This window comes from Equus asinus, chromosome 2 (assembly GCF_041296235.1).
Source record: "Equus asinus isolate D_3611 breed Donkey chromosome 2, EquAss-T2T_v2, whole genome shotgun sequence".
NCBI classification, from domain to species: Eukaryota; Metazoa; Chordata; class Mammalia; order Perissodactyla; family Equidae; genus Equus; species Equus asinus.
In genome coordinates this window covers 78,494,505-78,509,007 of record NC_091791.1, presented here as the reverse complement: position 1 = coordinate 78,509,007, position 14,503 = coordinate 78,494,505, and the positions used below count along the sequence as shown (strand labels likewise).

The 14,503-nt window shown below is 37.8% G+C and overlaps 1 protein-coding gene across 8 annotated transcripts in view; it reads left to right on the top strand.

Moving 5' to 3' along the window:
* Positions 1-14,503, top strand: part of CHRM3 (cholinergic receptor muscarinic 3) — a 455,156-nt gene that overhangs the window by 394,696 nt on the left and 45,957 nt on the right. The window contains exon 3 of one of the 8 annotated variants that reach the window (XM_044758514.2): positions 6,110-6,219. The exons of the other annotated variants lie outside the window; for them this stretch is intronic. The gene's annotated coding sequence lies outside the window, so the exon portion shown is untranslated. The remainder of the gene's footprint in view (positions 1-6,109; positions 6,220-14,503) is intronic. 8 annotated transcript variants of the gene reach the window in all.

Here is a 14,503-nt window from a genome sequence, read left to right as displayed (position 1 = left end):
TGCCAGGCAGGGGGGAACCTGCCAGTTCAGGAAGAATTTCCAATCCTAGGGACAGAGTTTAAAACTAAGCAAGAAGACCACCCTAGGAAGAGGGACTAAATTAGATTCCTTTATCTCACATTTGGATTCATAGAACCCTGCCGTGTCGCCAGAAACTCGTTCATTTTGCCTGTGAAAAGCCTGTCTAAATGCCCAGTAAATAATACCATATATAGCCTGTAAAGTCAATGCAAAAGGACACAGGCACACAGACACAATAGTGTGCAGAAAGAATGTAATTAGGCAGAGTTATTCAGAGGAAGGCTTCTTTGGAGTTGATGGAGATACATGAGTAGAGAAGAAGGAGGTCAGTGCCAGGTGTGCACAAGCATGGATGGTATTTCATGGATGGAGCTGGCTGCAGATTCCAGCCAATCACCTGGCGTGACCTCTTGTTTCAACCAAGGGGTATATTGGCTTCATATTCATGAAACTCAGGTGACCACTTCCCCATTTAGCAAATCCACAAGTGAAAAATAGGAACACTTAACAAAACATCAGGAAATGCAAGTTGCTTTAGTCCTATCTCTCTCAGCTATTTCAGAAAAGTCTTATCTTCAGACCGAGAAAGGGTGTAGCTTTAGAGGAAGTGTGCTTTTCTCCATTCTGTTGCCTAACCGAGCATCTGAGCCTGGCACAGTGTTTGCTAAATGAAGCCATATCAAATCTTTCTCTTTTTTTTAAACAGGCAGAATATAAATATATTTCAATTGATAAAAATATAAGAAACCCTGTGATTATGTTATTCCTATTCCAGTATTTTCTTGGCTGGGGAGCTGCAGTAAGAGCCGAGTCTGTCCTTAACATCCTGCTCTGCTAGAAGTGTAGGATCCAAATTCATTCCCACCATCCCCAAACACAAACCTCAAAGCTGCTTTGAGGAATTCTGGAACACTATTGACATGTGCAGGAATCAGTAACAAAAGGCAAGTTTGTTAAAGTGTAAGATGGATGGCGGGGCAGGGAATCTTTTGAGCACATAGACAACATCATTACCTGCTGTCAGACATGGGTAGTAAATAGGGTCGCAAGAAGATGAAATTGAGCACTTTTCCTGTGCTTCATAGATCACCCACTGAAATGCTAGCTAAACCATGAATTGAGAATTTGTCAAGCCTCGATGTACGAAGCAGAGAGAACACATCTTACTTCTCTTTCATTTCCATGCCTGCCCTCTGAAGTCTGTTTAGAGCCAATAAAATGATACATTTGACACATCCTTAATGGTAGCTCAAGAAAACCAGAAAAATATCCAGGAGTCTAGAAGTGCAAAATTAGGATGAAGCTGTAGAGGTCATCCAGTCCAGCCTCTTGTCTCCCTGTCTTCCTGTCCCTGACATTACCAATTAGTTTTGAGCTGGGCAGGACCCTGGAGAGGGGATCAGGCACAAGTCCTCACTGTTTCCCTCTTTTAGCCCTGCTCTCTTTAGAAAGCTGCAACCCTGCAGACATTTTTTTGCAACCTATTAATTCCAGAGACTTAATGGCTACATTATGTTATATAAGTTTTAGGTTAGACTTCACAGAACTTAAGATAAAACACAGCAGTAAGAACTGTATGATACTAGAGAATTGAGTTCCAGCAAAATATCTTTGCACATAATCACTTAACTACACAATTACATAATGATTACTAGACATTTCTCCTTCAGAATTTCACAGATTGCTGATTTTACTTATTTATGTCAAATCCATAATCTCCTCACGAAGGTTAGAGTTGGGGTCTCCTTTTGACCTTCTCTTATTTGTATCCATTAAATGCAGTCTCTCTTGTTCATTCATTCATTCATTCATTCGTCATTTGCAGAGTTTCTGTTAAGTGTGACACTTTGGACCAAGCTGTGTAAGTCCTTTGAGGCTGAAACCAGCTGGGTTCTACACTCAAGAGTTTATAGTGTAATTAGGAAGATAAATTGTGTGCATAGATAACAATACTAAAAGGTCAAAATAGTAAAATGGCAAAGCTCTGTGGAGTACTTCAGAACATAGGACTCAAAGAAAAATCGTGATGGAAGACATTTGGACGGAGTCCTTAAAGACTAGGACATGTAAAAATGGAAGAGAGCTTTCAAAGCAGTCAATAAACAGTGAGGTAGGAAGTTTCAAGTAGTATTTGGTGAATGAGAAGCAGTTTATTTGATTAAAGAATGGAGTCTACAAATGGAAGTATGCAACGTAAGGTTGGAAGGGTAGCTTAGAGTCAGGCAATAGTAGGCAACAGAGCTTCAACTTGATTCTAGATTGTGTGGACTGGTGGAAGGTGTTTGGGCAGAAAGGAGTGATTTGATCAGAGACAGATGTTTGTGGTTAAAGATTCCAAGCTACACCATACACGCCATCTGTTTTCATGCAGTTTTGGATAACACTACAGTATATAGGTAACATGTTGGCTTGAAACTGGCAAACAGAACACAGGGTAAACACATTTCCTCTTTCATTGCTCCTCTTAACATATATAAACTCTTTAAAATTGCCTTGCCCATTTTGTATGTAATTGATCTCATTTGTTCCTTATCACAAGCCTATGAAGTTTTATCCCATTGTATAGGTGAAGAGAACCATGCTCAAGGACATTAGGTGATTTGTCATCTGGTCACATAGCTAGTTAATAACAAAGTAGACACTAGAATCTCCCTCCAGATCCAGGGAATTTCCTATTATATGACAGGGTCCCCAGAACATGGTTCTTATTGTACTGTTAACCACAGCCCTATAAAATACTGTGGATTCTTTCATGTATAAAACATTATAATAGGTAAAGAGAGCTCTTATTGCAGAAATTTAAAATTATTTTCTGGGAAACTGACACTTCTGAAAAATTCAGCAAGATTTTCTTTATGTATTCAAAGAAGAATCAATAAAATTCAAACTAGATTAAGGAAGATGTCCAGGAAAGCATCATGTCATCTAGAAAATTAAGGCTTGGGTGGGGATGGATTTTCTAAGAAGATGAGTAAAAAGAAAGGAGCATTATATTCATCCTTGAAAATACAGAATGCAAATAAATTCCCCCCTTCCTTTCAATTCACCCTTCAGGGCATTTTCAAACATTTGATCCTCCAAATAATGCTATAAGGTAGGCATGGTAGGTATTATCATGCCCCCTTAGGTAAATAAGAATATCGAGGCTAATTAACTCTCCCCAAATCATGTTAATAAATAATGGTGCTGGGACCGGTGCTCAGGTGGATCTTGTAGCTCTTAATTCAAAGCCAACTTTCACTGTCCTTGCATCTACTTCACAACTAAAGGTGTTTTGAGATGATTAAATAATAGGAAGTCACAGACTGTCTATTCGGTTTGGTATATATAATTCATTCCAGCAGTTTTGCATGTTGATCAACCACATCTAGGTTTTACTGAGACAGTTTTTTATTTGGACTTTGGGAAGCACTACCTAAGTCAGAATAATATGCTTAGGAGAACCAGTACCATTTTTATTCCTAAGTGTTTAAATGCTTTAACACATTCAGGTCAGTGATGAGAACCTCCTGAGAGTCCACTTATTCATATCCATCTTTAAACAGAGAGGCAAGGGTGAAGTGGCTTACAAAGGAACCGGCTAGTGCCACAAATGCTGTGGGAAGTTTGACATTAAATTCAGTGCGGGTGTGAGCCATCCTTTTGCATAGCACTCTCAGAGCTAGAGTAGAAGTAAGGAGAGAGGAAAGGAGATAGACACAGGCTCTTCTCCCAGCACACAAGGAAGTATGTCATTCCCTGGTGCAGAGCACAGTCCAACCTAGGACTCAGTTATTAATTCATTAACAAAATTGTTACAAATTTTATTTATTTTTAATTTTGACAGCAATGCATGGATACATTCTTACTCTAAAACCTTCAAACAGGAGAGATGGAACTAACACTCCCTTTGACCAGCACTCAGTCTCACTCTCCTCCCCGGATGTAACCACATTGTGCAATTTTGGGTATATCCATCGAGACAATTATCTGTAAATTTACTTTTATATTATATGTGCATTTAGAAATATATAGGTTTGTTTTGGTTGTGGTCTTTTTTTAGCATCCCATCAAAGATATTAAGAAGTCAATTACCTTAGTACACTGTGTAAATTAAAGAATTCACCCCTAATATTAACTTGATCCCTATGCCTCATAACTCATTCAAGATTCCATCACTGGCCTGAAGCACTTGGACACTTCACACAGCATTGATTTCCTATTCTTAATCATGCCCAGGGAAGCAACCTAGTTTAGCAATTCCAATTTAACTCCTAATAAGCTGTTATTTGGAGGAAGTGAGAGATAATATACAAAAGAATATTCGGTAAATAACCAATGGCAGTTAGTGTCAAAACTTCCAGAGTTATTTCAATTTGTAGTATGTTATTCAGAAATTAAGCGCAGTCACTGTTTGTTCCATTTCTTTGTGATTAATATTCATTGCTATCACCCCAGCACATGAAGCAATTGTCCCTTGATTCATGGTGCACGTGTGGGCAGCAGCAGATACTGAGAAAGCATGGTAATTTTAGGCCATTTACAATGGCCCAGCCACCAGAACAGATTGCTCAGAGGCCGTCCACCTACATTGTACTTCTAGACACCCCACCTCTCTGTCTGCTGTAAAACTGACCTGAGGCATCTCCTTCCGTAATGAGCAAAGATTAAGTGAGAACATGTAATATTGCCTTTCACTGATCTTTAAAGGCTGAGAAATGACTTCAGATAAGATAAACTCTGTACACTTAACTCTGCATTTTCTCGTGGAATCAGCCTCTCATTGAATAATACCAATGTAGTGTGTGTTAGATATTGGCACTTGGGGGATAATTTGCCAGAACTCTCAGTATGAGCCTTGAGCTGGTATGCTCTGGAGATGAATTTAGAAGAAATGTAGGATTTGGTGAGGCATGTCTGAACCTGATGTTGCATTTGGTAAAAGAGAATTATATGCATTTCTAATGATTTTTTGGGATTCACTGTAGAATGTTATCGTGTGCAGATTCACAAACTGCTAGCTCTCTCTAAGTGGGGGAAACAAAGAGTAAAACTCTATTATTTGTTGACTTGCTATTTTTCATTAGGCCCACAGGGACCAAATTCTTTCCACCATAAAGAGAGGTTCTATGTGGTTAGAAACCTGAAAGGCAGTGAGACTTGGTATCCTAAATCCATTGACAATTAAGTAGAAGTTGAATTCTAAGAGTCAGATGGCCAAGGCCCTGGAAGCTGGCTGGACTTATCTCATTTTCCACTTGGAGTCATGAGTAGTGAGTGAGTCTTCAATAACACCTTTCAAGGCATTAACATAACTGGCTTCTGATTTTCACCTCTAATGGGAAGACAGCCCCAAAGGATAGCATCAAAAGCCCCAGAAAATTGTCTCCATCTCTAGTAGCTAAAAAGTAGAAGCAAACAGGGTAGAATGAGGAAGTGATCTGGGCAGAAGTTGTGCAAAATAGAATTATAGAATAATAAAAGTTTACATCTGGAAGAAAAATTGGAGTTCGTTTATTCCAGGGGATTCTTAGCTGGTCAGGGGTGGGGGCGGGGAGGTGGGAGACACATATCAAACTCTTGAGCCTGTATAATTTGAAAATCTCCTCCAAATGATGCTGAAATGGGCTGCCCCTTGTTTTACTGAGGTTCAGAGATATTGAAAGATGTATTTAAAGTTATGCAATTTAAAACAAAGCTAGAATTGGACTCCATACCATCCATCTCCAAGTCTTATGGTTATTGCATATCATAGAATTATAATATTTCACCTTTAAATCCCATTTTCTTCCTCTTCCTTATTGATAATGGGTAGGGAGAGCTGAAGGAGAAAAGAAAAGAAACGGAAGGATTGATACACATTAGAAGAGCAGAGAACTGTTGGGACATCTTTTTTGCTCCAGGTTTTGATCACTTTGAGATATTAAGAATTCAGGTGTCTTCCTAAAATCCCAAGGTTAGATGCATCACCGAGGCCATGCCAACACAAACACACACACACGTACACGTTTTAAACACAAAGCTTAGAAGCAGATTTTTTTTTAATGTTAGAATGATATCACCGTATCTCAAGAACTCTTAGGTTTCCGTTTTTATGCCTGCCTCGCAGGATTCAGATCTTCATCACCCTCACCGAGACTGTACCAGCAGACTGCCAAATGGTCTTCCTGCCTGCAGACTCTCCATTGTTTTGACCATCCTTCTAATCACAGCCTGAAGGTTTGTGACGATGATCTTATTCCTCTCCTCTGTAAACTTCAGGGGATCTGATCCCACTACCTACTGAATAAGGACAAAACCCTTCATGTGGCTTTCTTGTCCCAAATTGCTTTTTATTTTTTTAGGCTTTTTTACTCCTTACTTTCCAGGTAGTATAAATTTGCTGCCCCAAAACAAGGAGCATGCTTTTAAGACTTGTGGCTTTGCTGTTATTAATCTTTCTGCCTGTAAACTCATCATCATACTCCTTACTTCCATTTGCCAAACTTCTGCCCATCCTTCGAAACTTAGCGCAAATGAAGATGTGATATTCCCCTCCTTTAATCATTCTCTAACAGTGCCTTTGAAGCACCCAGGGACCCATGCCAACTTACATTATGGTTATTTATAGATATTTCTTTCCTACTCCATTAGATTATAAATTCTGTTGGGTTCTCATTTTCCTTGACATGCCTTTGAGGCCTTATCATTTGCCTTGATATAGCAGATAAGCTAAAGGCATGAATGACTCAGCAATGGTCTTATATAGGCAGAGGAAGAAATCCAGCAGAAGATTTAGTTATCAACAAAAGAGAAAGTGTATCCAACACTAAAATTTAGATTAACCCAGGACCCTTAGCATTTCCACGTTGCCAGTTAAAAAACTTTAATGTCCACATAGACGTAACATGCCCTTCCTCCTCCTATGAAAAAGGGAAGAAACAGGTAAATTTTTAAGAATCAAGACCTAAAGATGCTAGTTTTAGTTTCCCTTTCAACGGATCATGGGTAGGTAATTTACGTCTAGGAGAGATTATTTGCCAAACTTTTTCTGAAATTATGTATTTTTTCAAAGAGGCTTGGAAGGGATAAAATGTGAGGTTCTATGCTTGGATACAGAAGTCAAGGCTTAGAGATTTGATGTATCCATGAGCTCAATTTGGGTCATTAGGCTGACATACCTGTTATTTGTGACGGCAGATGTCATCCCAGTCTACAGGACAAGAAACGCAGTATCTAGAATAAAAGTGATAGTAAATTCCCTCTCCCCCACCTGGATCAGACCACACTGTTCACTCCGAGATTACATTTAAGATGAAGTTTGATTGCTTAGGCCTTAAGAAGTAGCACTGGGGTCAATGGATGACATTTTAACTCAAATTTAGGGAGAATTCCCTGAGAGTTAGAGCCATATAATGATGAAATGGGTGGCCCTTGCTGATATTTACCTTTAAGGATAGAGCAAACTGTTATTTGTTGTTCTGTTCAATCCTACTCAGAAGTGGATTCTATTATTATCAAGCCCATTGTACCAATAACGATATTGAGATGTAAAGAGACTAATTTATTCTGAGTTACTTGGTGAGTAAGCGGCAGAGCAGGTGACCACCTGCATGAAGTTGACTTTAAAGCGCAGGTTCTTAACCAAGACACTGGTACTCAAAGTTTGGTAATTGAGGGCCAGGAGGGGCTGGCTTGGGGAGAAGATGGCCTGAGAAAGTGGTAGATGGAATGCAACGCAAATAAGGGGAAGGGGTCTAGAGAAGATGTCTTAAAATTTGCTTCCAACCTCCAGATTCAGGGGAGATTTGTCTGCCTTTGAAGGATGTGCTTATTTTAAAGACAGCAGAGGTCACAAATGGGCTGAAAGGCATGATAATCAGCATATAAGAGATTGTAATCAGTTCAGGGTGAGTTTTCCCTTACACTCCACTTAGTAACAGTAGTATAAAGAAACTACACAATGCCTCGGAAAGAGTAACAAGGAGATACTAGAAAACCGTAAGAAAGCTTCTTCAGTGAAGTGTTGGGTGAGGAAATGGGATGGTATAAACAAGATGGAGCAAACTTACAGCCTCTAGGATAAATTAGAAATTAGACCCACAGGGTTTTTTTTGTTTCACCCTGCAATTTTTTGGGTTGTTTGCTATGTTTTTTAAATAATTAGTTGCCAATATTTTTAAGTCAGGATGTTTACATGCTTTTCTTGAAAAGTCAATTCTGGCACTGCTGGACCTGTATCCACAGGTCAACAGTCCCATGTTTCCAGAAAGTTCTTACCAGGCCTGGTTGTCTTATACCTTATCTACTTCACTCCGTATCATCTGCCCAAATCTAGGAGTCATTTGAGCATGGGCCCACCATTTACGCCAGCTTTAAGAATACTTTTTAAGTTGCTGGAGTTCACTAAATGAACAAGGCATAATTTTATTTCTGAAACAGTTTTACATAAAGAGGCATTAAAGAAAAAAGCTTTCAGTAAATCTCAAGAACGAGAACAAAATATTTAAAAGCTTAGGTCTTGCATACCAAATTATAGCTTCTGACCTGTTTCACAGATTCATGCTAAAACACACTTCAATATATGTCACTTTTCTACATCATTATAAGCCACATGCTGCTGGATGGGCCCTTGCTTACTCTTTTTACGTGACTTTACTTTTGCTTTTCCAGAGAAGAATCACTCTTACGTATGGCCTTTATGGAATGGGATCTTAAATCTGTATTGATTTTACAGAACAGAAGTTTGGTAGAAAGTAGTATGTCAATAGAGGGATAGGTGCAAACATTTTTTAAAAGCACACTAATAAAATCTTAACTGTTGAAGAAGAAGATGTATCTTGATACACTTAACTCACTTTCAGCGATTTTAAAGTTAATCTTATACCTTTTTTTAAAAGCTATGATTTAATAGACATTTTCTGGGCCAGGGCTCCTGTTGATATGGCAAATCTGTGCTTTGTTTCCTGGTAAATTTTCTTTCTGATATAGATAGCAGTGTCAATGTCATTTTTAAAATAAATTCCAGAAAATGCTTTCTCTCGAAAGGCCTATAACAAAAATTATATTCTTGGGAATACTATAGTTATTGGCTATTTGAGACTTGAACATATATCTAAACAGAAAGGAGAAATTATTACTCCTAGTAGATATCTAGTAATGTTTGTTATAAACTCAAAAAAAATCCAACAGACTTTATCTAAATTCAAACTAATCGCCTCCATATCACAGAAGGAAAGGCTTCTCAGTCTAATACACCAATGGACAAGATGATGACAGATACTCCACAAGTGCCCACTTTGCCAAGATCTGAGAAAAAACTGAGGGACAGGTCTCCCCAAGCAGCAAGTGAGCGAAAGGCTGAGCAGTATGGACAATGTGTGACAAATGCTAATTCAGAGGAGCAGCAATGTAGACAAGCATTTCCCAGTGTGCCTTGTGTGGAAGGAATACTGATAACCCAGGATATTAATAGGTGTTATTCCAAAAATAAAAAACAAAACTGTGGTCATATAAGTTTGGTTAACAATGAGTTAATGAAGTCAAACAATTCCTTTTATTATAAGATTCTCTGAGTTTTTATTATGTTATTATGTTAATATGAATGGCAAGTTCCCAGGAAAGATATACGGCATACAGTAATTCTCAAAAGAAATCTAGTTTGAATAGAACATCTCTTTGGATGAGTATTCTGTATAAAATACCTTGTATGTTGATTAGGATTAAGTTCAGCTGCAGGAAACAGAATACATAGTAATACTCTTACATGTGAAAGACATTTAGAAGCAGGCCAGGGGTGATATGGCTTCGTGTTTACAGGGCACTCAAGCTCCTTCCGGTGTTCTGCTCTGTCCACCATAGAATTTGATCCACGTTATTAGAATCCAAGATGGCTGCTATAACTCCACCCATCACATCTGTATTTCAAAAATAAGTTGAAAGTAGGGGTGGTATGCCGCCTCTCTTTTAAGTAGAATTTTTGAAAGTACAGCCAACACTTCCTTTTACTTCTCATTGGCCAATACTTACTCCTGACTGCCAGGGAAATAGGAAATGTAGTCTTTTAGCTGGGTGGTCATATGCACAGCTAAAAGTAGAGGATCTGTTTATTTGAGAGAAAGGGAGAATGGGTATTTTTGTAGGCTATTAGAATCTATGCCATGCTGAGAAATCACAAAAACAGATAATATATAATGTTAATATTTATATTTGATTTAGATACTTGTAAGTATTACTTACAATGGCTTTAATTTTTTTCACTAGTAAGAATTTCTTGAACCCATAACCAAAAACAAAAAGTGAAAAAGAAAGAAAAGAAAAGATGTAGGGTTGAACTACATGGGAAAAATAAGAAAATGAAAAATAACTACATAGATTCATGGTAGCAAGAAGCTGGTCTCATTGTTTGAAATAACAGGAGACAACCACCATTTAACACAGTCTTCACCTTTATATTAAAAATATCTCTTTGTTAAGACTTTTAGCATAAATTTGCCTAATTGTAAGAGAGATATCCATCCATCTGTGACTAGGGAGACATTGTCCAAATACAGAAAATTTTCATACCGTCCAATAGTAGAATTAGCTCTGACCCAGCTAGGGAATAAGGCACCACTCAAACGCTTTGAAAAGAAGGAGGAATTGTAGTCAATCTTTTCTGCCATTCAAAATTATTCTCGAAATATGTTAACCTCAAAATTATCCTAGTTGGCTCAGTCATTTGTTCTGCTAGGTTTAAACCCATAGCAAATTATGATATGCTTTACTTATCAATACTTTCAAACATCCTGTTCCCGCAGTTTATATGACTTTAATGATTCTCAAAAAAATTATTGAAAATCTCTACAATTCACTGACTACAAGGTATTATGTGAAGTGGTCTATATACATTACATCACTTTATCCTCAGAATATTGTATCTCCCTCTTTCAAATGGAAACTGAGGCACAGAGAGGTTAAACAAGCTGACTAACGTCCACATCGGGAAGCAGCAGGTGCAGGTTTTGGTCTTACTTTCTGATCCCTGATGTTCTGTTTCTCCTGCTTGGAAAGAAGCTATGTATCCATTCAGAAATATTTATACTTATTTGAATGCATTCCTGCAAGGGAATCTCAACATTCCACGTTTATGTATAACAGAACTGCACATGCCTATTGTTTCTTATCACGAATAGATAGGGTGCACCTTGACTCGTTTAACTATTTGGTATACTAGTTAAACTAACTATTTGGTATACTAAATGTATCATAGTATTTACACGGCACAGACAAGAATACAATTCTGAACATTCTTGGTCCTGTAAGATTGAAAACTATTTGATCATCTACAAATAATTTCACCTAACCATCATTACAGTATGGAGTTTTCAAAATATGTGAATCCCATTTTACCATGGAATCTTTGAGGCTTAGTCCTTATGGATAAACTTTAAAAACAATTTTAAGAAAAGGGATTGAATGCTAGTTTCAGCTGATTATATGAAAAAGTGATGATGGATAAATGGTCTTTTAAAAATCAACATCTGTTCCTTATGTATCCTCTAGTCATATTTGCTTAGTTTACAATTCAGGCAAAATCTGGGCTGTTTTTAGCAAAGCCAACACATCAATGGAGGAAGACGCTGAATACCATTCTGATTTGGCATATTTACTTCACTGTCCCAGGAGTCTTTATTACTGGTGATGATTCAAGTATCATTGTAGCACAAAGATACAACCAAGAGCTACATTCTTCCATCTATAGACATTTCCTTTTATAGGTACATGCCTGGGGATTGAATCTTAAAACAGACCTAAAATCCTGACTGCATATGGGCAGTTGTTGACTTCCTCTCTTTGAATACTAGAAAAATTGTCATGTGAAATGATAAATTTATAAGAATAAAAGATAGATGTTTATTGTGCAGCAAAATACAAAGAGACCCTATGAAAATATTTTGACATTTTCCCCGTATTCTAAGATAGCAGTTAAAGCACAGACTCTTGAAGTAGGTTAATCTTGATGTGATCAGAGAAGCTCCTCTTTTGCTAGCTGTGTGACTTCATTGATTAGCCTCTTGTTTCCTCAGTTTCCTTAACTATAAAATAATGGTACTTGCCTCACAGGGTTTTTCCAAGAAATAAGAGAATTGATATAGGGAAAGCTCTTAGTAAGTGCCCAGTTCATGTTAGCTATTCTTGTTAATAGTAGTAATAAGTGTAATTGATCTCTTCAGTTCATGAACCCTAGTTTTCCTATTGAAATGTATTTGATTCATTTTTTAACTTGGAATACCTTTCTAAGGTATGTTTAAATTCCTGAAAAAATACCTAAGAAATATATAATCTTTTCAAAACTTTCACATCATTTACTGGGAAATCTGTTATAACCAGCCATCTATGGAGAGCAGGTTTCCAATTATGGGATATGCCAGCTTCTAACAGTATTTGCTGCATGTTCTTGTTGGTAAGAGATAGAATGGTATCTACCCAATATGGAAGAATAAAGAGTCTCTACGATCTCACATATTGACATCGAGCGGGAAAAACAATAACTTCTCTGTTTCCCAGACTACAGGCATCCATGACACATGTGACATTCTTATATCTGTTATGAACACTAAGATTCAGATCCTATATCCCAAAGGACGGTGAAGTTCTGGAAAAAGTGAATAAAACCAGGGCTGGCTTGGCTTAGGAAAAATAATATTGATGAGGAAAATCCCCTGTTATTACTTTCTAGTGAAATACATAAAATGAGCTGAATGAATGAAAATTTGTAATTCATTTTGAAGAGTAATTGTTACCTAGCAAATTTAATCACTGATCTCAGAAATTAACAAAAATTTGAAGAATGGAATCTAGTGTGTTTTAATCCTTCGCTAAGAAATGACTACCTATTTTAGCTAGAATTTGTATCACTCTGAAACATCATGGAAATTTGAAGAAAAAATAATTTCCATCTTTTGTATTCAAGAATAGCCATATATCTTTGCTAAATTATTACAAATATAAGCCAAGTGTTCTAACCTTATCTTTCGATAATATGTGACAGGAGCAGGCAAAACCGTAGAAAGACAAGCTTAAGCCTCTTACTTACCCCTCACTCACAGAGAAGAAAATATTCCATATAGTGCAATTGTCCAACAAATGAAATTTGGTCTTGAAGACTCCAAATTTTGGGGCCAGCCCGGTGCCACAGCGGTTAAGTTCGCACGTTCCACTTCAGCAGCCTGGGGTTGGCCAGTTCGGATCCCGGGTGCGGACATGGCACCGCTTAGCAAGCCATGCTGTGGTAGGCATCCCACATATAAAGTAGAGGAAAATGGGCACAGATGCTAGATCAGGGCCAGTCTTCCTCAGCAAAAAAGAGGAGGATTGGCTGCAGTTAGCTCAGGGCTAATCTTCCTCAAAAAAAAAAAAAAAGACTCCAAATTTCATTGTAAACCATGTTTGCTAAAAAAACTTCCTGAAACATATCAAACACCCACAGCCATTTTCAAATAGGAAATAAATAGCAAAATTTGACACCTTCTTAGGAACCCAGGATCATCATAATATAGATATGGAAGAAGCATGTACTGCTCTCAGCAGTGGCCTAGAACTTAATTTAAGAAAGTGTTGCTGCCATCTGCTAGCCTATTGGCTGTTTGCTCTTTTCCATAAAGCTAGCAGAGAAAAAGTACAATTTCCTGAGCTCTAGGGCTGAGTCTATATAAAATTAGTTACTAATTGACAGGCTATCTCCCAAATGGCTTTCCTACCATCTAGCAGACATTCGCTTCTCAAAGTAACCAGCGACATCAGCGTCACTTGGGGACGTGTTAGATGTGAGGCATCTCCAGTCCCAGTCCAGGCCCACGGAAGCAGGATCTGTATTCTAACAGAGTCCCTGGGTGGCTTGCAGGCACCCTGAAGTCTGCCGAGTGCTGACTTAGGTCTTCTCCTTCACCACCACCCTTAACTTAGCAGCAGAAACCTTAGACAACGGCTCCATTCAACTCCAGTTGACTCGCTCCTACTCTTCTTCACACTGAGTTTGTTGAAGGGGTGTAAAGGAAATTTCTCCCTCATCAATTCAAGGATCACGCTAGGGTATTTTGGAAAAGGCTTATTTTTTAAAATATGTTTGTTTCATGGAAGAGAAGTGGAGGAAAAGGGAGCAATCTGACAAATTTGAAAAGCGATAAATTAGGCACTGCCCTTAGTCGTAACGGGAGCTTGGTCTAGTCGTTATAACTCTGAACCTGTTTCTACCTCTGGAAGCTTCTCAAGTCCCTTCCAATATAATGGTCATGATTACGCACTTATGCAAGTATAACAAGCATATTTTTCAAGTCTTCAATTCTTTGAACAGAATTTCAGATATAGGAATATGATGTCCTTCCAGAGAGGGAGTTTTTCATTTGTAACAAAGACCATAAAGGCATAGTTAGCGGCCAAGACTAGAATCAAGGTCTCTTTTTTTTTATTTAAACTTAAATAAACATTATAAAACATTGCCTTTTCTGTAGAATTTAATGTTTTTTTAATTTTAAAGGAAGAA